We start from the raw sequence: 26,774 nt of genomic DNA, 5'->3' as shown, positions 1-26,774 counted from the left end.
TGTATGTATCTTCCTCCTTCTATCAATCTATCCATTTATTCTCCTTTCAATGTATTCATGTGTATGTATGTATCTATCTAACCATGTATGCATTCATGTGTGTATGTATGTATTACCTATTATCTATTTATCCTCTCCTATTCATCCATCCATCTAGTCAACAGTGTGTGTGTATGTATGTATGTATGTATAGATCTATCTATCTATCTGTCTGTCTGTCTGTCTGTCTATCTATCTATCTATCTATCTATCTATCTATCTATCTATCTGACTACCTACCTACCTATCATCTATCTCCTTCTATCTATCCAGCTCTAGTTTCATCCATCCATCTATAACCCCCCTCTTCTATAAGACAGAAGGTAACATGATAGGTTAGTATATATACTAAATGTAAGCATGTGGAGGGAACACTGTCAGTTCACTCTAATATATGAGTAGTCTGCAAAGAAACTGCCGTTGAATGTATTTCCTAGGAATAGAATCCATATGTACACACAGAGGCAAAGAGTGTAATACAGGCAAATATGAATAATTCCTAGCTAGTCACTAAGTAATTATTTGAGACCATGTTAACCCTTACCTACGAGCTGCTTAAAGTGACTGCCTCTCTGTCACACATGAGCAGTCAATTTTCCATCGCCTGCTAAGACAAGTGCAGCCAGCAAAGAAATAATCCCCCGTTCTACAAAGTGCTAAGAAGTAACGTGATCGACTTCTGAGAGTTTAATCTGGCTTCCCTTGCAGTGGAAGTGGTAAAGAATCAAGGCGTGAACAAACAGTGGGCTGCAAAGTAAAGAGAAAAAATAAAGTCAATTATCTACAGAATGAGTGTTCTCCGCAGTGTGACCCTGCCAGGCCAGGCTTTTGATGGCTGTACTCTGGGCAGGAGGCAGGCAGTGTGGGAGAGCTGACGCGTGTGGGTGTACCCAGCACCAAGTTCTTGAGGGCTGTATGGATTTCCATAACAACTGGGAGCCGGCTCACAGGGAGCACCAGCTACTCATCTTGTTGCCGTGACAAAATATCGCACAAAAGTGACTTGGGAAAGGAAGGGCTTATTTCGGTTCATAGTTCTGCTGGAAAAGTCACATCAGCAGGAGCACACGGCAGCTGGTATCATGGTGTACAGGAAGAAGGCCGGTGCTCAGCCTGCTGGCTCCTTTTTATACACTCACGGAATGATGCTGTCCATGGTTGAGGTGAGCCTTCCCAATTTAATTAACCTAATCTAAATAATCCCTCACAAGATGTCCAGAGCCTGTCTGTCTTCAAGACAACTCTAGATCCTGTCAAGCTGACGATCTAAAATTAATCATCACATTATTGGTCTGCATGCATGCTCTCTGGTGCATTCCACCACAAGATTCCCTTGGCTTCACAGAAGTCTTTTCATCAGCGCCACAAACATTTTACTTTGCTGAACAACTGGAGAGAAGGAGGGGAGTTTGGACACTGCATCCTTCCTATTCAGTCCTATGGAAACCGCTGTCTGGACCATGCCCAAGAGTCTTTGTGCTCCTCAGGGCTGGTCCCAAGCTCTTAGGCACAGGATCTCCAAACATCCATAATCAGCAGTTGTTGAGATTTCTAAGAGAAATGTGCCTTGCTAGCTCGGCTGAAGAACGGCACATGATGGGAGTCTGACAGCTGCGTCCGTGTTATCAACACCCACACGAGCTGAGTTCAATCTCGCCAGTCACTCAGCCACATAAAACACCCTTTTCAAAAGATTTCTCTTTCAAAGTTCAAATGATTTCAGAGATCTCATTTAAATTCTCCAAAAAAAAAAAAAAGTAAGTTACCCTATCAAATTGTATGGACGGCTCTCAACATTCCATTTAGCTTTTAATTACCCTGTGGGCTGGGCTGGCTCCTCTAGAGTCCTGCTGGAGCAGATTCACAGTTTCCTGTCACCATGGCTGTCACAGATAGCCAATGCTCTGTCCTCAAGCAAAAAATCATTTTGAACTAAGAATTGGACAAGAGTGAGGCTCTGAACTTCCTGCCTTAGTCACTTTGGCGTTCTTTGTAAAGTAAAATATCTATGAAATCAGACTGCAGCAGTGTCAAGCAGCCATTCCCTAATTCCAGGAGCTCAGCAGCCGCTCACTGAGCGTTCCCTCATTTCTGCCGCACCGCTGGAAGTTAGTCACAGATCTCTGCATCCACATGCATTTACATGTTCCTTTATTCTCCCCCTGAATATTTATGTGTGCATGTGTGTATGGATGAGTGTGCATGGGAAGGCATCTCAATTGCTTTCTATCTTTCATCTTTTAATTTTGTATATATGTGTATGTAAGTGTGTGTGCCTGTGTTTATGTGTATGAATATGGGCATATACATGTGCCACCATGTGTGTGTGTGTGTATGTGACAGAACACCTTAGGTGACAGCTTTCTTCCACCTTTATTGGTAGGGTCTCCTGTGGTTTGCCTCTGTGTGGCCAGGTAAGCTGGCCTTATGGCTTCCGGAGATTCTTGGGTCTTTACTTCATTCTGGACTGCAACAGCTTTACATGGGTCTGGGAATCCAAACTGTGCCCCTCACACTTGTGTGGTGGGCGCCTTACCCACTGGGCCATCTTCTTGCTCTGATTTACTTTTGTAGAGTCTCTTCCTGACCTTGGCTCTTGCCAGTTCCCCTAGATTGGCTCGTCAGTGTGTCCTGAGAGCCTCTTAGCTATGCTTCTCGGCACGGGCATTACAGGAGCAGCCCAAAGCCTGTTGCTTTCAGCTAGCTTGTTTGTTTGTTTGGAGGCTCTCACTGTATAGTCTCAGCTAGCTGGGAGTTTCCTAGGAAGAGCAGGCTGTCCTTGAACTTACAGAGATGTGCCTGCCTCGTGTCCTGGGGCAGTCAGACTGAAGACATGTGTTACCCTGCTGACCTCAGCCAACCTTTACATGTGGGCTCTAGGGGTGGGTTTCAGGGCTTTATTCTTATACTTTACCCAGTGAATCATCTCTTGAAAAGATTTTAGAATTTATTTCAAATTGTGTGTATGTTTCTGTGTCTATGTGGTACACACATGTGACACAGGTGCCTGAAAACTCCAGAAGAGGGCATGAGCTCCCCTGGAGCTGGTGATATAAGCAGCTGTGAGCCACCTGAGTGGGCATCGGGACCTGAACGCTACAAAAGTGCCAAGTGCTTGTATCCAGTGTCTCCTCACAGGGAACCTGAGGTATTGGCAGAGCAACAATGGCCCCATGCCCCTTCTTCAGTCTCAGACGGCAGAGTATTTAAGTGCACACTTAAGTGATTTGATAGAATCCAATAAGGAAAAAAAAAACCATGAGCACGGGAAAGGAAATGACAAGTGCAATGAAAACACACATGCACATACACCACACACACCACACACACACACACACACTCATGTACACCATGCACATACACCACACACACCATACATACACACCACACACGCACACGCACACACACTCATGTACACCATGCACATACACCATACACACACACCATACACATCACACACACTCATGTACACCATGCACATACACCACACACACCATACATACACACCATACACGCACACGCACACACTCATGTACACCATGCACATACACCACACACACCATACATACACACCATACACGCACACGCACACACTCATGTACACCATGCACATACACCACACACACCATACATACACACCATACACGCACACGCACACACTCATGTACACCATGCACAAATACACTCACATGTACCATACACATTCACAGTCACACACACTCATGTACATCACACACACACATACACACACACCACACAAACTACATAGACACTATATACACTACACACACCATGCATGCAGATATACCACACACACACTCATGTACCCCATCCACAAACATACTCACATATACCACAACATTCACATACACACACACACACACCACAGACACTATACACACACCACACACATAACACACAGACACTAAATATACATACATATACACCACACATGCATACATCACACATAGACCACATCTCTCTCTCTCTCTCTCTCTCTCTCTCTCTCTCACACACACACACACACACACACACGTACATCATGGCACAGTGAACTGTGCATTACAGTGCTGTGCAGCAGCCTGAGGAGAGCTGGAACACATGCACTAAATGTGTTATGCCAGACTTTTCCCAGTTCCCAGTTCCTGAGGGAGATTCTGGGTCAAGGTATCTGGCATCAAACATGCATCTCCACACATGTACATGCATTCTTGTATGTACATAGAGAAAGAGACAGACCCTCCAGAAATCCCCTGGCTAGGCTACTCGAGTACCCATAAAATTTAGAGCTGGGAATGTAGAACAGGGCGGTTGTCGGTTGTCGTCTGGAAAAGCCTTGCGGCACTTATGTGACACAGTGGAAAGAGAGCCAACAGCATGGCAGAGGACCTGAGAGAAGCTCCTGAGAGCCCCGAGAAGAAGCCTGCCTGGCTCCTCAGTGTGTGCTGTGTTTATGAGGTACAATAGCATGTCGATTATCCAGACTAATTGGAGAGTTAACAGCCTGAATAATCAATTTTTTCTGGATAATTGATTATGATGGAGACAAAAAAAAAAAAAAAAGGAGAAGAAGAAGAAGGAGAGTCTTCAGGTGTTCAGGAAGAAAGGCCAAATGGGTGACTCAGTGGCCTTCTGAAAACTGACTGAAGATGACATACAGGGCAGTGGGGAATGCCCAGATCTACACCTCCCATCCTGTACCTATGTGACACATTTGTGTAAGAAACAGGTGAGGGGACTGTGGAGGTGACTCAGTCTTTAAAGAGCTTGCCACACTAGTGTGAGCTATAAAGCTTGATCTATAGAACACATTAAAACTCATTAAAAGTGGGGCATGGTGATGTGGGCCTGTAATCACAGTCCGATAAAGGAAGAGACATGCTGAATCCTGGGGCTAACTGGCCAGGCACTTAGCTTTCTTGAGGTGTTCCAGGACAACTAGAGACCCTGTCTGCAAAGAGCAAGGTGTACCTGAGGGACAACACCCAAGACTATCCCATAGCCTTCCCTTCAAGGGTACACACATGCATTCACAGTCCCCACCTCAAGAATACATACCCACATGCACACTCACAGGAAATTAAAACTAAAAACTGCCAGGGTTATGGCCCAGTGAATAAAGGTGACTTTTGCCAAGCCTGACAACCCGAGTCAATCCTGGGTCTCACAGCTCCAACAAGCTGTCCCCTGACGCCCACAGGCACGTATGCACACACAAACAAGTAAATATAAAAAACATTACAAACGTTTTGAAATAAAAATAGAAACATAACGAGAAACAGGCCTGGGCCTGAGACAGCCTTCCTCGTGAGCTGTGAATGCTTCTAGACAGCAGGGAGGTGTCTAACCTGACACACCTGTGTTGTGTCTCTCGCGTCTCGCACCGCTCAGTGCTCTGTGACCTCGGGAGTGTGAGTGGATCTCAGCACTCTCAGCATACAGAGTCTCCAGATGAGGGCCAGCGGCCTGCTTTGCAGCATTCTGCTGTAGGCAGCCATTTTTCCCTACGCACACGGATTCCCCAACCCAGAGCCTTTACAGAGAGTGGTGGGCAGAACCCTCTGCATTTGTTTTCGCCCTTTAACTGCACAGATCCTCTCTTTACTAAAGCTCTGCTGGCCCAGGAACAGAGCGCGGAGCATGCACATTCCAGGGAAAAGAGCAGAGCCATCTGCTGATGCAGCATCACGCAGGAGGCTATTCACACACTGACTCTCCCCCCGCCCCCTTTTTTTGTCCCTGCAAATAAACAGGATTCCACATCACCATCACCAAAAAGGTAACAGTCCTTTCAGACAGCCTTTTGTACATCAATATTTGCACTATTTTTGTTCATTTTAAACGAACCTAGCCTTTGGCCCCTTCTGCTTCCTCCAGAGGGTGGGAGGTTGTGGAGAAAGAATAATTCTTATTGCTTGTGATGTGTGTTCAAGGCTGTGTGCTGCCTGCCTTTGTTTAACTTTTATCTGAAAGGGGCTGTTTAAGGTGTGAAGAGGGCCCTCACTAAAGCAAGCCCTGCAGATGGGCTGACAAAATTGTAGGCCAGGCAAGGGAGAGAGGGTGCTTTAATCACATCCAGGGAAGTGGTTAAGTTTTAAAATATTCTTACTAAGAGAATGCATCTTCGTTCATCCTTGGAAATAATTCCACTTGACGGAGGTCCCGTCTGTTCATAAGGACTTGTATCTGTCAGGCCTCAGTCTGGATCCAACAGCCATGTTCCTGAGCTGCCTGATGACCTTGTCGGCCTCAGCAGAGGTCACAGTGGCATCATGAAGGAGGATGGAGGACAGATACAGGCTGACCCGGCGCTGTTCACCTGCAGCATGGCACACCTGTGAACCCATGACATGTGGGGCAGCCCGGTACTTGTGCTGGGGCTAGAGCAGGATTAGCCTGGAGTGGCTCTGCCTAAGTTAGGTTCTCAGCACAGGACAGAGTATCAGAGGAAACACTCGGGGAGGAATTCTTCTTCTTCTTCTTCTTCTTCTTCTTCTTCTTCTTCTTCTTCTTCTCCTTCTCCTTCTCCTTCTCCTTCTCCTTCTCCTTCTCCTTCTCCTTTTCCTTCTTCCTCTTCCTTCCCTCTCCCCTCCCCTTTCTTCCTCCCTCTCCCTCTCCTTGCTCTTCCTCTTCCTCTTCTTTTTGTCAAGACTTTAGACATTTTGGCACATAGTCTAGATCATCATGGTGTAAGCATGGAAAAAAAGAAACATCCATCTCTGGGCAGCCAGGAAGCACGGACAGAGAGGAGGAGTGTGGAGATACTTGCCACACTGCAGAGGCAAGCCTCTGGTGACCTAAGTTCTCCCACCAGAATTAAGGTCTACCATCTCCCTCCCAATAATGTCATGGATCAATGAATCCGTTAAGGGACTAATCAACCAACGAGGTCAAAACCCTGATGATCCCATCACTGCCCTGAGCATCAGCAGCCAGGACGCAAATCTTCAACACGGGAGCCTTTTCAAGCCTTTGAGGGGCACTCTTATCCAGACACCACCACCTGAGGGTCTGCTTGAAGCCCAAGCACAAGGACCATGGCAGCTTCCAGACATGGAGGGAAGCTGGAAGCTCTGACAGTGCAGAGTCTGTGGGTGCTACCATATCTGTCTCCTTACCATTACTTGTATCTAGCAATTTCCTGTATATTGTGTGTATAGGATATGTTTGCATGTGTGCATATAATGTGTGCATATGCCCATTTTCCACAGTGCATATTAGATACGCAGTAGGAGTCAGCTGGCTGTAGACACAGGTCCATGAACAGTCTGGGCTTTCGGCTGTTAGAACACTGTCACTGTCACACTGCTCTGCAGCTGGCTTTTCTGTGTGCGCTTCCTCTTCTCTGAGCGGGGCCCATTCTTACTGTGCCACCACAGACAGAATCTGGCTTGTCACTATTAAATAAAGGGAAGTCGAGCAGCAGGCAGCAGGCAGCAGGCAGCAGGTGGTGACAATGGGTGAGGGAATGGGTGTGGCTATCACCTTGCAAGTTACACCAAGGAAATGCCTGAGGCAATCTGACTCTTTTTATTTATTTATTTATTTATTTATTTTTTATATTTTTCTGACTCTTTTTAAAGACAAATCTCTAGGTATAGCGCACAGGCTGGCCTCAAAGTGCATCAATTTCTTAGGTACTGGGATTACAGATTATGTTCCACTTCTTGCTTTTAAAATAAAAAATTTAGTGTTCTATATAGTATCTTTCTCTCTCTCTCTCTCTCTCTCTCTCACACACACACACACATACACACACACACACACACACACACACACACTCACACAAACACTCTCATACACACACATACACACAAACAAAGGAAGGATCCAAAGATGCTTGGTTTATCCACACAGAAGAACAAATAATCACACACACCTGTGACGATTAACTTCATGACCTGGAGGGGGGATTTAGAGTTGTCATGGAAACAGATTCTGGGCAAGTCTATGAGAGAATAGGTTGGGTTGACTGAATGTGAGTGACAGCCTCCCATAGTCTGTAGTTGTGACCTAAGCAAATAGAAGGAAGCTGAGCCCAGAAGTCACCTCTCTCTGCTTCCTGACTGTGGATGCAGTGTGAGCAGCTGCCTCGAGCTCCTGTTGCCATGGTGGTCTACACTGTTGAACTCTGAGCCTGCCTGTTTTTTTTCCTTCCTTCCTTCCTTCCTTCCTTCCTTCCTTCCTTCCTTCCTTCCTCCCTCCCTCCCTCCCTCCCTCCCTCCCTCCCTCCCACTGTTTCGGTTAAGTACATTGTCACAGCAATATGAAAAGCAACTGGTACGCCCCCTGTCCACACTACAAACATGGGAGACCCCGGATGAAATCCAAGAAAGAAATTTACAATGGAGGACCAAGTTCCATAGAAGCAAAGAGGATAATTAGGAGGTGCTGGGAAATATTCTAGAAAAAGCCAGACATGACACCTGTGCTTTAATGTGAAAAGCTTGTGGAAACCAGTTCCACACCAGGAAAGCAGTGAACAGCATGAGCTGGTGGAAAGCCATTCAATAGTGACAAACTCTAGGCACATGAGGGCCCTGTGAATAAAACCAGGATGAAGATGAGGCTATTCATGTGCATACAAACACCTACCCAGGAGTGCACATATACATGTGCACATGCATGCTTGTACACATATGTGCATATGTATACACAGGCATATGCACAAATTCATGTAAACACTGTACAGACACATGCATTCTTATTTTCATAAGAAGCTTTTTTTCATAAGCTATGCATGCATACACACACACACACAGTCACACACAGTCACACACACACACACACACACACACACACACACACAGTCACACTAGCAAGCAGCTACACTAGGAAGATCAGCACTTTAAACAATTGGTTCCTGATAATCCATGGATTATTTAGAAAGGACTATAAAGCAAGAACACCTTGCTTGATTAAACATAAAGGCAGGAAGTTCAAATTGTAGGAGCATCACATAACACCATGAGAACAAAAAGGTGGGCTCAGCAAGTAGGGGGTACAAATGGAAAGCACAGTCAGTTGAATTCAAATGGAAAGGTGAGGATCAGCATCAGATAAGGCAAAAGCTAAAGGGAAAATAATCGAATGGAAAGAAGATCAAAGATAGTCCCCAGAATGAAACATTAAAGGATAAAGAGATAGACACCAAGAGACTGCAGCTCAGAGAAAATGAGGAAAAATAAGGTCCTGGGGCAGAGGAAATGGCTTAGTGGATAAAGCGCTTGCTCCACAAACATCAGGGCATGAGCTCAATCCCTAGAACTCAAGTAAAACAGTGTGGTGTGTGATGCAAGTTTGCAAGGTCAATGCTGATGAGATGGAGACAGGAAGAGGCCTGGGACTGGTGGGCCAGCCACTCTACCTTAACTTATGAGCTCCAGGTCCAATGACAGACCCTGTCCCACAAAGTAAGGTGCACAGTGCCTGACCACAATAGCCAAGGCTGACCTCTGACTTTCACACGCACGTGCACATACATGTGTACCTGCATATGAGTGAACATGCTTACATACGCATGACAAACAAGGACTAAACATATTGAAATAGGACTTTTAGAAACAGATGAAACTAAAACAAACTAAGAGCAATAATAAGGAAAGACACGGCTGTGTGTTCAGAATTAGTGAGTTCGGAATTACCGAAGCCCAGATACTTCCGGTTGAGAAACAGTGGTTCATAACCAGGAGAAAATAGGCTCCCAGGTGAACCACAGACAACCAAGGCCAGGGGGAGTCTTAGATGCAACTCTTGAGAAAGACTGCAAAAGAATAACTGAACTGATATATTTCTTATCAGGAAGCTAAAGAGGCCAGAGAAAAACAGAGTCACAGTTGTCTGGTGGCCAAGAGAAAGGAAACTGCCTACCTGGGACCCTGTGCACATCCAGAGCATTAGTCAAGAAACATGTGGCAGGACCTTTAGAATATGGAAAGAGCTTTCCTGCAGTGTACGTGAAGGCAATGTATTCATGTGCATTTAAAGGCTACAGAGGCCAAACTTGGATATTTGTCTCAATTTTTCCCTACCTTATTTTTTTTTTTTGAGATAAGGGTCTCTCACTAAATTAGAGGACCCACTAATTTTTGCTAGACTGGCTGCTAGCAAGCTCCTGGAATATTCCTGTCTCTGCCATCCATCCCACTGGTAACGATTTACAAATCCATGCTGTTTCCCCTGGCTTTTTTGCATGGGTGTTGGGGGATTTGTACTCAGGTCCTCTTGCTTGTTGGCAAACACTGACCAAGCCATCTCTCCACACTCCAAACAGTTTCAATAGCTACATAAAGATATGGAGCTGCAACAGAAGAAAAATGCAGCCATTTCTCTGATCTATGTTAGACTGATTTCCAGACACAACAGAAAAACAGGGAACTAGATAGTGCATGTTAGTCAGAAATATTTATACATTTACTGATATATAATTATATATCATTAAAGCCACCATTTTCAAGTCCAAAACCAAATGGTTTTATATTGGTTACATATATGTAGTAGAATATAGTACTACATTACTATTTTAGATTTCATTTTGTTTATTTTATTAATTATCATTGTGTTTATGTGTGGACATATATGGACATGTACATTGGAAGGTCAGAGAAGTCAATGTCCAAGTCTTCTTCAATCCCATAACACCTAACTAGGCATCTTTACTTAATTCTAGAACATTCTCTCATCCCATGATACTCTGGGGCAGGGACTTCCCACTGTTCTTTTGTTTCTAGCAACTTGCTGGTCTTTGGAAGTTATTGTCTATCTGCCTATGTCATAGAAACAGGACCACAAATATACGGGTCTGTGTTTGGCTTTTTCAAAACGCAAAAAAAATTGTGTGTGTGCACGCATCAAGTATGAACATCATGCACATGTGTTCACATGTTTGAGTGCCTGTGCTTGAGCACTCTGGCAGGAAAGTGGAGGTCAGAGGGCAACTTCAGCTGTCCATTCTCACCATCCACTTGGCCAGGTCGCTTGTTGACGGCTTTGCACAGCAGGCTAGCTGGACCTTGACCATATAGGCATTCCCCTATCCTCACCCCCACCCCATCCCATCACAGGAATGCCGGAGTTGCTTTGCTTTATGTAGGAGCCCTCATGCCTGTGTAGCAGTTACTTTAACCCCTGTCTCCCCAGCCCTAGCTTCTTTGACTTTGCAAAACATTTTCAGGATTCACCTGTGCTATACCACACAGCACCATTCTGCTCCTCTTCACGTCTGTATATGATTCCATCATACAGACACACTAACCTTATGTATCATTCATCTGTTATTTGGCTCTCTTCTGTCTTTTTGCCACCATGAATAATGATCCTAAGAAGATTCTGAAGACCGTTGTGTGGATGCACATTTCTGGTTCTCTTCAAAACCTAAGCCTGAACTATTGGGACAGAGGGCAGCCTCATGTTTGACTTTTCTGAGCAACTGCCAGGCACTCCTCCATAGCTGAGCTCTGCTACTAGCTCACTGCAGTGTGTGACAGCTCCAATTTCTTCCCTTCCTACCAACACATCTTAGTTTCCATTTTTAAGTTATTCCTGGGGTGTGTGAAGAAGTATCTTATTACTGTTTTGATTTGCATCTCCCTGATGGCTAAATATATTCAGCATTTCCTCATGGGTGTTGTTCTAGTTTCCTCTTTGTTGCTGTAATAAAACACTCCGACCAAAAGCAACTTATGGGAGGGGAGGGTTTATTTCTGCTCATGGGTTCCAGTCCATCACTGGGAGAACTCGAGAGAGAAGCTCAAGCAGGAGCCATGCTTACAGGCTTATGCTTAGTTAGCTTCTTTGTATGGTCCAGGACCACCTGCCTAGGGAATGGTGCTGCCCAAAGTGAGCTGAGCCCTGCTACACCTATTAACAATCAAAACTATCTCCTACAGACAGCCTACAGGCTAACTCTGATCTAGGCAATTGCTCCTTTGAGACTTTCCTCTCAGTTGACTCTAAGTCGTGTCAAGTTGACAGTTAAAGCAAACCAGGACAGATGTGTTCACCATTTATTTATTCACTTTAGAGAAGTGTGTATTAAAATATTTGTCCAATTTAAAATTAGGGCTTCTGTGTTTATATTGTTGCATTGTAAGAATCCTTTTTTTAAAAAGATCCCTTATCAGGGACTGGAGAGATATCTCAGTGGTTAAGAGCACTGACTGCTCTTCCAGAGAACCTGGGTTCAATTCCCAGCACCCATGTGGCAGTTTACAAACTGTCTGCAAATTCTAACATCTGACATTCTCATACAGACACACATGCAGGCAAAATGTCAATGCACATAAAAGTATGAATAAATAAATCACTTTAAGAATCTCTTATGTCTGTGTGTGTTCACATGCTTGAGTATGGACACACGTGTAGTTCAGGGGACAACCTTGGGTGCTGGTTCTTGCCTTACACTGTGTTTGAGAAGGAGACTCTTGTTTTTCTGCCTGTGATCTTCCAGGATTCTCCCCTGTGCTTCTCTTCTTGTGGTAGGAACACTGGGGTTGCAGATGCACATCACCACATCTGGCTTTATATGGGATCTGAGTCACACTTTTGTCATCAGGCTTGCGCAGCAAGACAGCCACTAAACTATCTCCCCAGCTCCTAAGAATACTTTATACAGTTTAGACAACAGAACTTTGCCAGATCCATCCCTTGTAAGTATTTTTCACCACTATGGTTATGTGGCATACACTTAACTTAACAGACAAATACATGCAGAAAGGAAGAAGGAGAAGGAAGAGGGGGAAGGGTAGTAGAGGAAGAAAGAGAGAAGGAGGAAGAGGAGAATGAGAATCCACCAGAAACACATGGAAATGGCTCTTTCTGAACACTGCTGATGGCAGGCCACATGGTGGGAACACGGAAGGGCTTCCGAGAGTGTCATCTCTTCTGCTTATGCTCTGCAGAGGTAGAACTATATAATTGAGCCAGTGGTGAAGGAAAAATCTCACACAGAGAACCAAGGAAGCCCAAGTGTACAGCTAATAGACAATGTAACGCAGAGAGAAGATGTACACATAAGGCCGGAGCATGTCTGACTGCCGTCCTTAGGGGAATGTCTTCTGAGCACAGACAGAAGGGAAGGCTGAGTTTGTGGTGGCTGTTGTATTGGTTGTTATTATAGGGAAGCAGTGGCCTCCCATTATGAGGAAAGAACCACAATACAGGGTAGAGACAGAGAAGGAAGAGCTTGTGGACTGAGTTGGAATTAGGGATGCATTTAATTCCTTACACCATTTAACACAGAGATGTGTCCGTCAGTGCTGTGTGCATCTCTTCTATCTCCTTTCGTGGGCAGAGTACATAGCCTTGGAATTAGCTTACAAGCCATCAAAGGAGCAGTGCCCATGCCTAGTTCCTGGTTCTGGCTCCATGTCCTACTCAGAGGGTCTGGTGCTTCAGACCAGAGGCTGACTCCAGAGCTGGGGCCCCGGAAACACAGATGATTTGCAGAAGGGAACTAAGATCAGAACACACTGGGAAGATACAAGATGGGGATCATCCCAACCATGGAAAATCAAATGTGGTAGCACAGGTCTGGAAGGCTGTGTGCACATGGAGAGATGGGAGGTGGATGGATACACGAGAAGCCCTGGAAGCTCTTAGGTCAGTGCCTGGTGTGCTAAGCAGCAAAGTGACCCTGTCTCAAATATGGTGGAAGGTGAGGACTGATGGCTGAGGTTGTTGTCTGATCCCTACACATATGTCCCACCAAAGACACACACACACACATATAGGTACACACAGATGAATATATATATATATATATATATATATATATATATACATATATATATATATATGATACTTTAACAGGACTTGCAGCAGTAAGATATAAAACAGCTTGGGCATCAAAAATAGATGACCAAAGGGTTAAAGTTGAGCCACACTGAACTCATTAAAAGAATGCATGGGCCCCATTCCAAAAACATAAAAGTAAGAGAAGATGGGGGGGCACAGAGGAGGAAAAGCAGTTCTTCACAGAATGAAGCTAAGTCAATAAGCAGAGGATGGTAGAAGCTAAAAGAAAAATCACTAGGACCCAACCATCAAGAAAACACTGTTAAAATCATGTATATACACAGAGAGAGCGTCATCCAACAGGGTGTCAGCATCACACTAGCAATAACCACAGAAGCACGAAGATGTCTACTCAAGCCACGTGTGGCTCGATCTGTGGCCCTGGCACAGGGAAGGCAGAGAGAGGAGGATCTCTGGGCCTGGCTGAGCAGACAACCTCGTCGGATCCGTGAGAGACCCTGCCTCAAAAACAAAAAGGTGGAGAAGCAGCCCAGGAAGACTCCTGATGCCAACCTCTGGCCTCCATATGTACATGCACATTTATACACACATGTGTACATGCGTATGGACACAGGAACACATGCATAAGCAAATACACATGTAAACACACCATTTATCAGTGTCTCTGTGTGCACGAATGAATAGACTAAAATATAAGAAAAAGAAACCGAAGCTTCTGAATGTCATTGCCCAGGTTGCGTTTCCATGTGGACAGATCTGTTCTCTGCCTTTTACCTCAACCATCCCACTCAGCATATCAGTGACAAGAGAAGCAGGCAGCAGAGGGCTCTGCCATGTGCCTCGTGCCTCGAGAAGGGCTCAGCATCACCAATGTGGTTGCCTGGATTTAAGGCGGAGGAAAGTATCAGACACATTCAAAAGTGCTCTCAAGACAACTGGCCTGGGATCAAAAAGCACTGACATCAAGGAAAGAAAGAGGCAAAGGACTCTCGCTTCAGGGGGGTAGAGGAGACGTGAAAACTGAATGTAGTTGTGATGGTTCATCTTCACAGTCAACTTGAGCAGATTTGCAATCTCCTCGGTAACACGCCAGAAGTGTGAGGCTGGAAACAGAAGTACTAGACTGGAGGCTGGAGAGGTAGCTCAGCACTAAGCACACTGGCTGTTCTTTCAGACCATCTGAGTTAAGTTCCCATCATGCACCCATGTTAGGTAGCTGAAAACTGCCTGTTAATTCTAGCTCAAGGGGATCCAGTACCCTCTTCTTGCTTCCACAGACACCTGCACACACATGGCAAACATACACGCACACACGCATATGTGTAAATTTGCATGCATGTGTGTACATGTTTGCATATGTGTAAATATGTGTTTGTGTGTATGCATGTGTAAATGTGCACATGTGCATGAATGTGTGCTTTTGAATGTTTATCTGCATATGTATGTATATACATAACTATAAATGTCTATTATATGTGTGTGTATGCATACATGAATGTATATATGTACATATAGGTATGTATGCATGTCTGAATGCAGATGGCTGAATTGTCCATGTGCATATATGTGTATGAATGTATCAACGAAAATATGTATGGGTATGTTCATTTATACATATATGAAAATGTGTACTGTGCATGAATGCATGCACACATATATCTATGTGTGCAAATGCATGTGGATGTGTTAATGTGTCTGTGTACATGTGTACACACATACTATGTATGTGTGTACATGTGTGTATGAATGCATGTGTGTGCATGTATGGGGGCATGTGTGTATATGTGTGCACATGTGTGAGAAAGAGAAAGGAGGGGAGAGAGGAGTCAGGATGGAGAGATGCTCATACTTAGATCTAGGCAAAGGATATGAAGCACCTGTTTCATTCGCCTTATATTTTCATGGGTTGAATTTTCCATAGTGGGAGAAACAAAGCAATGATCCAAGAAAGATGTCTCCGCCCCTTCTTCAAGAAGTGGAGTTTGAAGGAGGTTTGCCTGTGGAGGGCATAGCATGGAGAAGGTAGTGATGGGGAGATGGAGAAATCAGCCAGCCAAGCACTAGCTATAAAAAATAATGCCATATTATCATGACAACCAACCCGGGGTGAGCAACAGGGCAGAATCGACACAGTAGACTAAAGGTGAGGAACAGAAGGGAAGAGAAGTGGGTAGGAGCTGGAGCACTGGGTACTGTCAACGTTCAGAACTGTTGGCCAGTGTTAGACTCTGCTAAGTCAACTCTGTGAATAAAATATTTGAAGGTAACTACCTTAAAGTAGAAATATTTGGGTTGAGGAGATGGTTTAGTTGGCTAAGAGCTAACTGTCCTAAGAACCCATGTGAAATAGTCAGCCGTGGCGGTACACACTGTAATCCCAGTGCTGTGGCAGTGAAGACAGGTGGATCTCCAGGGTCAGCTGGCCAGACACTACTGCAGTCAGTGAGTTCAGGCCAGGAAAAGAACATGTGTCAAAAACATGGTGGATGGAGCCTGAGGAACAACACTCAAGGTTGTTCCGTCCTCTACACACCCTACGCATGTGCACAGCCCCTGATGTGCATGCCACCACATGGAAACACACAGAGAAATGACTAAAACAGAAGTATTCATTTAAATTTAAGAATACTCTAGTGATGCCCTGTTCCAGAGAATAATAAGGATGAGAATGTGCAATGGAATCTAATATAAAACGTGGCTCGTCAGGAGCGTGGCTCAGGGATGGTTAATGGTTTCTTAGCAGAGAGAATAGGATGGTGGCGGTGGGATCCGGTGTGTAAAATCATATTTCTTTAAATATCCATATGCAGACTTCAAGTTACAGCTTTCTACATGAGTCTGAGATGCTTCACAGCCAGACGTTTCCAAACAGAAGCCACGCAAATACTCGAACACCGATGTGGCCATCTGGGAAGAAAGCAAGGGGGTAAAAGGGAGGAACTGCTGTGGTTTGCTGTGAGTTCCCATCACTGAGCTCTGGGGTGGAGAGGGGCAAGGCAGGATGCACAGCTTTTCCGGTCCTTGGATGAATGGTGGCCTGCAGGTATACATATGGATAGTGGGCACATGGGTGTGGCCTTGACAGGGCACCTGCAGAGACACACAGAAGGTGTGTGACAGACTCTGCAGCAAATACTTTTACTGCCCAACCTACCTCACAGGCTCCTTCTTTTTTTTAATCTTTAGTTATGTGTATGTACGTGTGTTTGCACATATGAGTGCTGGGTGTGGCTGCGAGTCGGTGCTGGCAGGGTAGGAGGGAGGACTGATGCTGTGCTCAGCAGTCCAGAGCAGAGGGTTGTGGAGGGCCAGTGCTTCAAAAGGAAGTCAGACATGGCTGGCTGCAGAGCTCTGAGTTCAGGAAGGGTCAGCCTGCAGATGAGAACTCAGCAGATCTGCCTGCTAGTTGGTTAAGCATGCCTACAGCTCTTACAGGGAACCTGAGCTCTGTTCCTGGCATCAATATCAGACAGCTCATAATCACCCGTAACTCCAGTGCTAGAGGATCCAATACCTTCTGGATTCTATAGCTGATATACTCACATGCACAAAGCCACACAGAGACACATCTATGCACACATCATTAAAAAATAAAAATAAGGGGCCAGTGAGAGGGCTCCCCCAGCAAAAGCATTTACTGCTAATCCTGAAGACCCAGGATTAATCCCATAGGTCCTTCCCCCATGGTGGAAGCAGACCTGTCTCTCACAAGTCGTCGTCCTCTGAACTGCAAGCCTTGATGAAGCCTTCCTCCCTTAAGTTGCTTCTCCTCAAGTATTTGGTCCCAGCACTGAGAAAAGCCAACTGCCATAAATCCTTTCTTTTGTGATCGTCTGACTTTCATGGGTCTAAAAGCAAAGTGCTGGCGGTGGGCTGAAATCTGCAGAACCAGACAAGCTCTTCCTCCTATAAGCTGTCTTTCTCAGTTCTTCTGTCACAGTGATAAAGTGGCTGACACCCTTATATAATATGATATTAAAGTGAGAAATATATGGGAAACTATTAACACAGCACATACTATTCCTATAGGTGTTGGGTAAATAAAAATAAAAAACCTGCACTTGTCAAGACTAGGGAAATGGCTCAGCGATTAAAACGTCTCCTTGCTCTTTCAGAGGACCTGAGTTCAATTCAAAGCATCCAGGGCTCACAACCACCTGCCACTTGGATTTGGCGCCCTCTTCTGGACTCTGTGCACTTGCATACCTACAGCATACACATGGTGTGTGCACACGCGCACACACACACACACAAATAAAAATAAAAATCTGACAAATAAGCAAGGTATCAGAGAGACAGCTGACCTGGCAAACGATAAATGTCTTTGCATTTATTCGTCAAACAAATCACCACCTATTTATTAAGACACATTTCCAGGGGCTCTAATTACCGAGACTTACTTTGACAATTGCAGGTGACACAATGCCCCTCACATCACATAATAGAAATTCTAGATTAGCCACTCAAACTTTTCTCTAATTCAGATGCCTCGTCATTAGTCAGAGTTCCTGGGACACTACTCTTTTGTTTGGGAGTAATTTTTTCCTCAAGAACCATAGGCGATCAAAAGCACAAGACAAACGCCAAGACTAGACAAAAATACTTGTAACACACAGTGTCTGAGGCCAACCAGAATGGTCCGAAGGGCACAAGGAATGAGTAGCTTCTCACTGCCCCATGTTGAATGATCTGAAATATAAAAGGGTAGCTGGAGAGAGGATGTGGGAACCAGAGGGATGGCTGGCACAGGAAAGGGCCATCGAGAAGCTGGAGGGATGATCAGCCATCAAGAGCGCTGGCTGCTCTTACAGAGGAATGCAGGTATCTCCATGGCGCAATGTCAGGTGGCTCACAAGTACCTATAACTCTATCTCCACAAGATCTGACGTCCTCTTGGCCTCCACAGGCACTGCACTCATCTTTCTCAGTGCATCTTCCTCATGTGCACATAATCAGAAAGAAAAGAAAATCTAATAGAGAGAGACTCCATGTCCCCAGCTCTCTCTGCCTCAGACAAAGACATCTCTCATGTCGTTATCATAGGCAAATGTAACCAGAGCCCACCTTCAGGAAGTTTTCCTGGCTTCTTCTCAGCCAAAAAGTATCTTTGCTTCCTGCACAGCTAGAATACTGTGTCTGCTCCTGTACTTAGGCCACAGCCATCATGCTATGATCTTTGATGTTCCTGGTGGTCAATACTAGCAACTTGATAGGATCCAGAATCACCTCAGAGACAAGTCTCAGACCAAGTTAGTAAGGGACTACATAGATAAGGTTAGCTAAGGTTGGGAGGAAGGCCCTGGATGTGGGAGGCCCCATTTCCTAGCCTGAGGCCCTGGACTGAACAAAATGGAGGAGCTGAGCTGAGCCCCAGCATCCATCTGTCTCTGCTTCCTGACTGTAATGCGAGTAGCTGCCTCTCACTTCTACTACCGTGCCTTCCCACCATGGTGGACTGTGAACCCTCGGACAGTGAACCCTCAAGACTGTGAGCCAAAATAAATCCTTACTCACCCCCCCCCGCCCCCTTAAGTTTTCTGTGTTGTGATAAAATACTTTGACAAAAGCAAATTAAGGGAGCTCTAGGGATCCTGGGTTAAATAGGAGAGACCTTAGGCTTTTTGTCATGATAGTAGTTGAAACCGTATTTATTCTCTACCTTAAGCTACTAGAAACTCTGACAAAACAGGAAAGCTTGACCTTCAAATCTGGGCCACAGACAGCCTTGGATGGGAAGCAAATGGCTGCCCAGAGGGCTGCTTTGTGGGTTTCCACACAAAGTAAGGAACCTCAGCAGATCCACAAGGGATGAGGATGGATGATTCAGAGTTTGGATCTAGGAAGACCCATGAAGCAAACTTCTGTGTGGCATAAAACCCCAGGGAGGAGGCTCCTGGAGTAGGACAGTCTCAGAGGTTTGCTGGGTCCCCTCCAGTGTCTGGCTTGGAGGTGGTCTAAGCACAGAGAAAGAAAATGCTGGAGGCCATGGAGAAGAATAAGCAGCAGACAGGAGGTTAGCAAGTTTGCATGACCCCAACTTCACAGGGTCCCAGGCACAGTTGGTATTAAGCACATGAAGCCCAGCCCTGCAGGGCTAAGAGAGTGCCTGAGGCCAGGAGTGAATGCCTGAGGACAAGCATTAGAAACACTGAGTGTGAGAGCAAGCAGAGGGGCCTTGGCTTTTTCCTATCTGTTTATTTTTGAGACAGGGTCTCATATAGTTCAGGTTGTCCTCAAGTTCAAACTTTGCAGCAGAGGGTGACCTCGAACTCCTGGATCCTCTTGCCTCCCCTGGAACACCATGAGGTGAGATTACAGGTATGCACCATCATGTCAGGTTTATGAGGTGTTGGGGATCCAATCCAGAGCTTTGGGCATGTGAGTTGAGCACACTACCAGGTGAGCCACAGGCCAAAGCCTGGTCTCTTAAAATTGAAAATATCTTTAAAAGTTAAGAGAGGCAGGAGGATCATAAGTTTGAGGCCAGCCTGGGCTACAGTGTGAGACTCTGTCACAAACTTAAACAATGTAAGAAGGAGAGGGAGAGGGAGAGGGAGAGGGAGAGGGAGAGGGAGAGGGAGAGGGAGAGGGAGAGGGAGAGGGAGAGGGAGAGGGAGAGGGAGAGGGAGAGGGAGAGGGAGAGGGAGAGGGAGAGGGAGAGGGAGAGGGAGAGGGAGAGGGAGAGGGAGAGGGAGAGGAAGAGAACATAGGACAAATAGAGAACCCGCTAGACCGAACTTGTATTTACAGATCACTTTGATCAAAAACAGCCAAACACTAATTCTTCTTAAGTACACACAGAACATTAGTGGACATATTGTGGGCCATAAAACAAATCTGGATGAATTTCAAAGGATTAAAACCATGCTGAACATGTCCTCCAGCCACAACATAACTGCATTGGAAATCAATAATAGAAAGACGGTGGGAAACCCCCAAAGGTGGGGATTTAACAACATACTTATGGATAACCCAGGAGTCGAGAGAGAGAGAGAGAGAGAGAGAGAGAGAGAGAGAGAGAGAGAGAGAGAGAGAAAGAGAGAGAGAGAGAGAGAGAGAAAGAGAGAGAGAAAGAGAGAGATCAGACAGGAAGTTAAAAGTGTTTGGTCAAGAATAAGTGAAAACCTACGGAGCAATCACTGAAGGCTGCACTGCAGTGAGCTCTAGGAGCAATGACACATAGGGCACCAAGCTCTTCCATTCGAAAAGACTCTGGATCTGAAAGCAAGGACCTGAATATCCACTCTGTGCAACTTAGAAAGAAGAAGAGGAGGAGGAGGGGGTAATGATGAAGAAGAAGATGAAGATGAAGAAGAGGGAGAAGGGGCTGGTGAGATGGTTCAGCGGGAAAAGATGCTTGCTGCCAAGTTTGACAACCTAAGTTCCATCCCAGGGACCTGACATGGTGGAGGGAGATCACTGACTCTTGCATCTCTGATTTCCATGCCTGTGCCATGGCGTGCACAACTTCACACATGCACATACATGATAAATAATTAATGTAAAAAACACAGCAGGGAGGATGGAAGAATGAAAAGAGAGAGCGAGGAGTCTTGGAGTCTTAAATGCATGGACCTTTGTCATTATCCTCCTGCCTTAGTCACAAGGTGACTTTAGTTTTACATCTGAATTCCAGAAGAAGGGAGGGGCAACATGGTGAGGTTTTTTTTGTTGTTGTTGTTTTTCTTTTTGTTTTTTAAAAATGTGTGTGTATATTTGTGTGTGTTGTGTGTCTGTGTGTATGTGTGTACACAATGAGACATTTCCCAAGTACACACATTTCCTCTCACAAGCCTAAACACAAAATGGTTCACAAAGTGGTTCAGGTTTCTACTACATACTCATACTGGTCAGAAGTTGGCTAAGTGGGCTGTAGCTTTCCACTGGGATTGGCTCTGGGATCAGCCAATCCATAAACAGCCACTCCAGGCTGCTGGCGAAATGCCTTATGGGTAAAGTGTCTTCTGTGTAAGTATGAGGACCTGAGTTCAATTCCTGAACCCATGTTCTGAGCCATGTGCCGGTGTGCGCCTGTAATTCCAGTACTGTGGAGAATGAGACAAGCAGCAACCTGGGGCTCCCTGGGGTCTCTGGCCACATATGCTTGCTGCATTTTTGGACTCCAGGGTGAATGAGAGCGCTATCTCAAACAAACGTCCGTGAGGAGCTGGAGAGAAGGATCTACAGTTAAGGGCACTGGTTGCTCTTTCAGAGGACCCCAGTTCAGGTCCCAGCACCCATGTGAGGCAGCTCTTAAGCACCTGGAACTCTAGCTCAGGGGCTTTGTGGTCACTCCTGGCCTCCAACAGCTCCTGCGCTCATGTGCAGGTTGTTAGTGTACAGGCAGTTCCACTGGCCTGCCCTCAGGAACCTAGCAGCTGTCTACACCATGACCTCTGCTGCCAGGTGCAGCCACTAAAATAACCCTCGGTCTCTCGCTTGCTTCCAGGTGTTCCCTCTCTCTGTTCTCAGCATGCACCCCTCTCTTCCTCTCTGCCCTCCCTGCCCCTCTTTGCCCTCATGGCTCTCTTGCTGCCTCTACCCCTTCCCCAGGTCCTTACTCGTCTCCCCTCCCCCAGTAAACTCCTTTTACATAAAATCTGCAGCATGAAGTAATTTCTCAGGGGTGCACCTTGGCTCGGCCCCGCCAAAGATACCCCCTTGCTGCATTATATTTTATAACACACTTACCCACGCAGAGACACACATAGATAAAAATTAAAAATAAACCTTTAAATTAAAAGATAATAGAGTAGAGAGAGATTGAGAAAGATACCTAATGGTGTTCTCTGGCCTTCACATGCACATACACATATGCACACACACACACACACACATACACACACACACACATGTCACATAGTAGTGAGGGAAAGAGTAGCATTATTATGGGTGATAATTACACGCACAAATAACATCCATAATTACACAACTCAATCTAAGCATTAAGGTGGCCCCCTGCTGCCTGTCACCATCTCTCTCCAACTACAACAGCTTCCATCTGCTGGATATATTTTATGCTATTCTTCTTACTCAATATCAGAAACCTTTACTCTGTTGAGCAAAAGCCATGAAATCCTTGGAGGAATGAAAGAAAAAACGTCTGTTAGAGACATGCTGGTAATTGAGGAAGATGAAGGTAATGTCTCGCCTTTCTTCCATCCATGGCTGATGGCTAGCAGAGCTCACTTGTTTTCCACAGACTTGACGGCCTGCCTCTGTGACCCCAAGGAAGATGCACTGAAGGGAAGCCCCGGGATATTGTGAGGCTGCAAATTGGGGTAGAGAAGCTCTGGGGACTGGGTCCCTCTTGGAAGGTTTTACAGCCATCTGGCACAGGCTGTTTGTTTGAGACAGGGTTCTAACATAGCCCAGGCTGGCCTCAAATTCACAAAGCAGGCAAGGGAGGCCTTGCATGTCTGACCCCTCGCGTCCAGGTTCCAAGTGCTGGGATGACAGGCATGTTTACGCAGTAGTGGGGATGGAATCCAAGGCTTCCTGCATACTAAACAAGCATTCTACCAACTACATCCCAGGGCTGATACAGAGGTTTAATAAAGAAGTCCCATTCCTATCCATCCTAGGCACTGCTGCCCGTCTCAGTGAAGGCTTTGGGGGAGCTGATGCCCACCCAGCTTGCTTAGGGATCAGTCACTGAATTACCCGACTTGGGGGTGCAGCCCCAGCCCAGGCAGGCTGAAGGGGAAGCAGTTAGATTCAGCGGCCGTCGATTTAAGAGTGGCCCTGATTTAAGTTACAGGCAGAAGTAAATTACGTTTTATGAAAGCTTTGACTTTTAATAGTATCGGCAGTATATTAAAACGTTCAGGAGATTATTTATGATATATATTTTTTAAAAAAACGAGTCCAATGTCAGTGACGAAGAGGAGGGGAAGCAGGGAGCATTAAATGCTTAAGGTGCCCCCGCTGCATTGCCACAGAAGGCTCACAAAAGGTTCTGTTTGTAGCGATTTGTTCTCAGACCTTAAGCGTCTTTTCAGCATCTGTCCATGGAGAGGCAGCACAGAAAGATGGGGCGTTCGTAGTAACGTGGGAAGAGAAGGAACCGCTCACCCTGGAGCCCCCTGCCCACTCAGAACCAAGAATTCTAACACAATCAACGACCTTAGTTGTGAATGCTGCCCTTGTGACACAGGGACAATATTCCTGCCACACACAAGTGTTTTATGTTAAAAGAGCAATAAACTTGATTAAGGCTTGAATATATGCGACATTGGGTGGGGCCTCATTTCACTCTCAGACATTTTTCTGAGAATTATAAATAAGACTGCTAACTTCATTTACAGGGACCATCCCCCACAGTCCTGAAGCCTCTGAGCTGGATTCTTAGCTTATCAACCGTAGTCCTATCAGGTCTACACTCAGGCTGAACACTGTGATATCCTTTAGGTTCCTTAGCAACCCTATGAAGATAACTGCATCAAATCCCACCCAAACCCAAATGCAGCTACTGTGAAGACAAGGAAGGAGACTTTTAAGAAGCCCCCCTTTCATCTTTCTTCCCAATCATCTCTTTCCCTTAACCCTTGACTTAAACCTATATAAAAATATATTTGGGCATAGGGAGATAGCTGGCTCAGTGGATAAAAAAGTTTGCTACACAATGTGAGGGCAGGAGTGGTAGCCCACCTGGAATCCAGTTCTCAGGAGGCGGAGTCAAATGTGCTGGGGGCAAACTAGCTAGCTAGAATAAACTGGAAGTGGTGGGTTTGGTGAGAGATGCTGTCTTATTGAGTGACATGGTGCTCTATGGAGGAAGACCCTTGATGTGAACACACATCTGTGAGCCTACACACATGAAAAAAAAAAAAAACCCTCCACAGTTGTGCTGCCAAATGCAAGTAAACCTTTACCACCTCCAGCTCTGCTACATACTGGCAAAAGAAATGCTCGGAGTTTGAGGCCAGTTTGGGCTTCAAAGTGTGTTCCAGGTCAGCCACAGCTAGACAGAGTAGGACTCTGTCACACACACACAAAAGAAAACAACAGGCAGGTAGGGATGCAGGGATGCAGGGATGCAGGGATGTAGGGATGGAGGAAAAAGGAGCCATTTGATAGTTTATAGAGAAATCAAGATTCTTCCCTTAACTTTTCAATCAGAAGGGCCAGGGATTAACTTTCCCAGCCTTCTGATCCCCCACTGAGTAACTCCCCTTTCAGGATCCCTTCAGTAAGTCTGCATCCTTTAAATGTAATATGGACATAAAAGGGTACCAGAAAGCAAAGAGTTAACGATGACTGTTGGCGCTAGAATGCAAGGCTGCATTCCAAATTAAACCTGTAAGATCAGGAAAGCTGGTCAAGGGGAGTGGAAGTTCAGATGAGGGGTTTCAGGTGGCAGGTGGGTGGGTCAGGGGCTGGGGTCAGAGAAGAGGAGGAGGGTCTTCCCAGTGGCTGGGGTTCCTGAGGTCACTGTCAACTGCAGAGACAGAGCAAGGAGCAGGGCAACGAGGAGAGTTCGGGATTAGCTGGGCTCTGAAACCTGCTTCTGAGCTGGTCTGGCTGACTCGGACATCTTCCCTTGTGTCTGCAGAATGTGGGAGGAGGCTGAGACAGTTTCAGGAAGGATGAAGGCTGCACAGGGGACCGGGGTTGGGTTTTGGGAAGAGGCTATGTGCAATGACAGAGGCCACCGGGGTGGCAGGGACTAGGTCACCTAGTCACCTAGGTGACTGTGAAGGGTACTGTTGTGCCTCTCCTGGCAGGCGTGAAGACCATCTAAAGCAGTGGTTCTTAACCTGTGGGTCGTGACCCCTTTGGGGTCACATATCCTGCACAGTAGATATTTACATTGTGATTTACGACATTTACGGTCATGAAGTAGAAGCAAAAATAATTTTATGTTTGGAGGTCACCAGGACATGAAGCGCTGTATTAAAGGCTTGCAGCATTAGGAAGGTTGAGAACCACTGATCTAAGGAGACATTTGTGCCCCACCTAGCCTTTGGATATCAGACTGAGACATCGGGCCCCAAGGAATCAGAATTTCCCCAGAATTCTCATTCCTGTGAAGGGAAAGTCTAAAGCCCAGGTGCCCACCAGAGGGGGAACTTGTCTGCCAGGAAAAGATTTCCCACAGTCCAACTCCCTGTCAGACCTTGTATTCTATTTAAAGCTAAACTTCAGGTGCATTTGGGGTTCGAGACCCCAAAACAGAACTGGTGGAAGGGAGACCCCTGGACTTCTTTATTCCTCTTACTAATGTGGCCACATTGAATAAATCTGTTTCTGAGTTTCACTACTGTCTTCTTTTTTTTTTTTTTCAGAATATGAAAATTTATTACTGTGTTTCCATTGTCAACTTTTAGGATCTTGGCCTTTCTTTCTTGCCTTTGTACAGAGCCAACAGGGAAACATTGGCTACTTTAACCACCTTAAAGCGGACTCCAGGAATATCACCTACAGCATGACCTTTTCGACCAAATCCAGCAACCAGAACTTCATCATTTTCCTCAATGAAGTTCAGGCAGCCATCATTGGGCACGAACGCTGTGATCTTCTTGCTGTTCTTAATGAGTTGCACCCTGACACACTTCCTGATGGCAGAATTTGGCTGTTTGGCCTCAACCCCTACTTTTTCCAGCACAATTCCCTTTGCATGAGAGGCACCCCCAAACGGATTAGCCTTCAGGGCTGTGCCCAAGTGGGCTTTCTTGTACTGTTTGTCATGCCACTTCTGGTCCCGTCGGTGACTGCGGAGCTTCCTGGCAGTTCGGAGACCACGACACTTGCCCATCTTGCTGGCGCCACGGGCCCCACTACTGTCTTCTTAAATTGTCTTATTGCGGGCTGCTATGGTCCAGGCTCTGAGCATAACTCCTGCCCGGCTGTTGTACCTCACACACAGCTCAGCACACTGGGTACAATGATAGCGCCTACCCTTTCTCTAATTCTCAACCTACAGATGAGGCTGCCCCTCAGTGAGGCTCAACTGTGATCCAAGCTAAGTGATAAGGACA

The 26,774-nt window shown here is 45.8% G+C and overlaps 1 protein-coding gene and 1 pseudogene across 2 annotated transcripts in view; both read right to left on the bottom strand.

Annotated features, from left to right (window-relative positions):
- The window catches only part of Sdk1 (sidekick cell adhesion molecule 1), a 967,445-nt gene that overhangs the window by 319,952 nt on the left and 620,719 nt on the right, over positions 1-26,774 (bottom strand). The window lies entirely within an intron of this gene.
- Positions 26,062-26,566, bottom strand: LOC110294223 (small ribosomal subunit protein uS12 pseudogene; annotated as a pseudogene).

The sequence above is a fragment of the Mus caroli genome, unplaced genomic scaffold, assembly GCF_978045245.1.
Source record: "Mus caroli unplaced genomic scaffold, Mus_caroli_1 scaffold_4, whole genome shotgun sequence".
NCBI lineage: Eukaryota > Metazoa > Chordata > Mammalia > Rodentia > Muridae > Mus > Mus caroli.
Note: the sequence above shows the minus strand (reverse complement) of the source record. Positions and strands in the feature narration are given on the sequence as shown.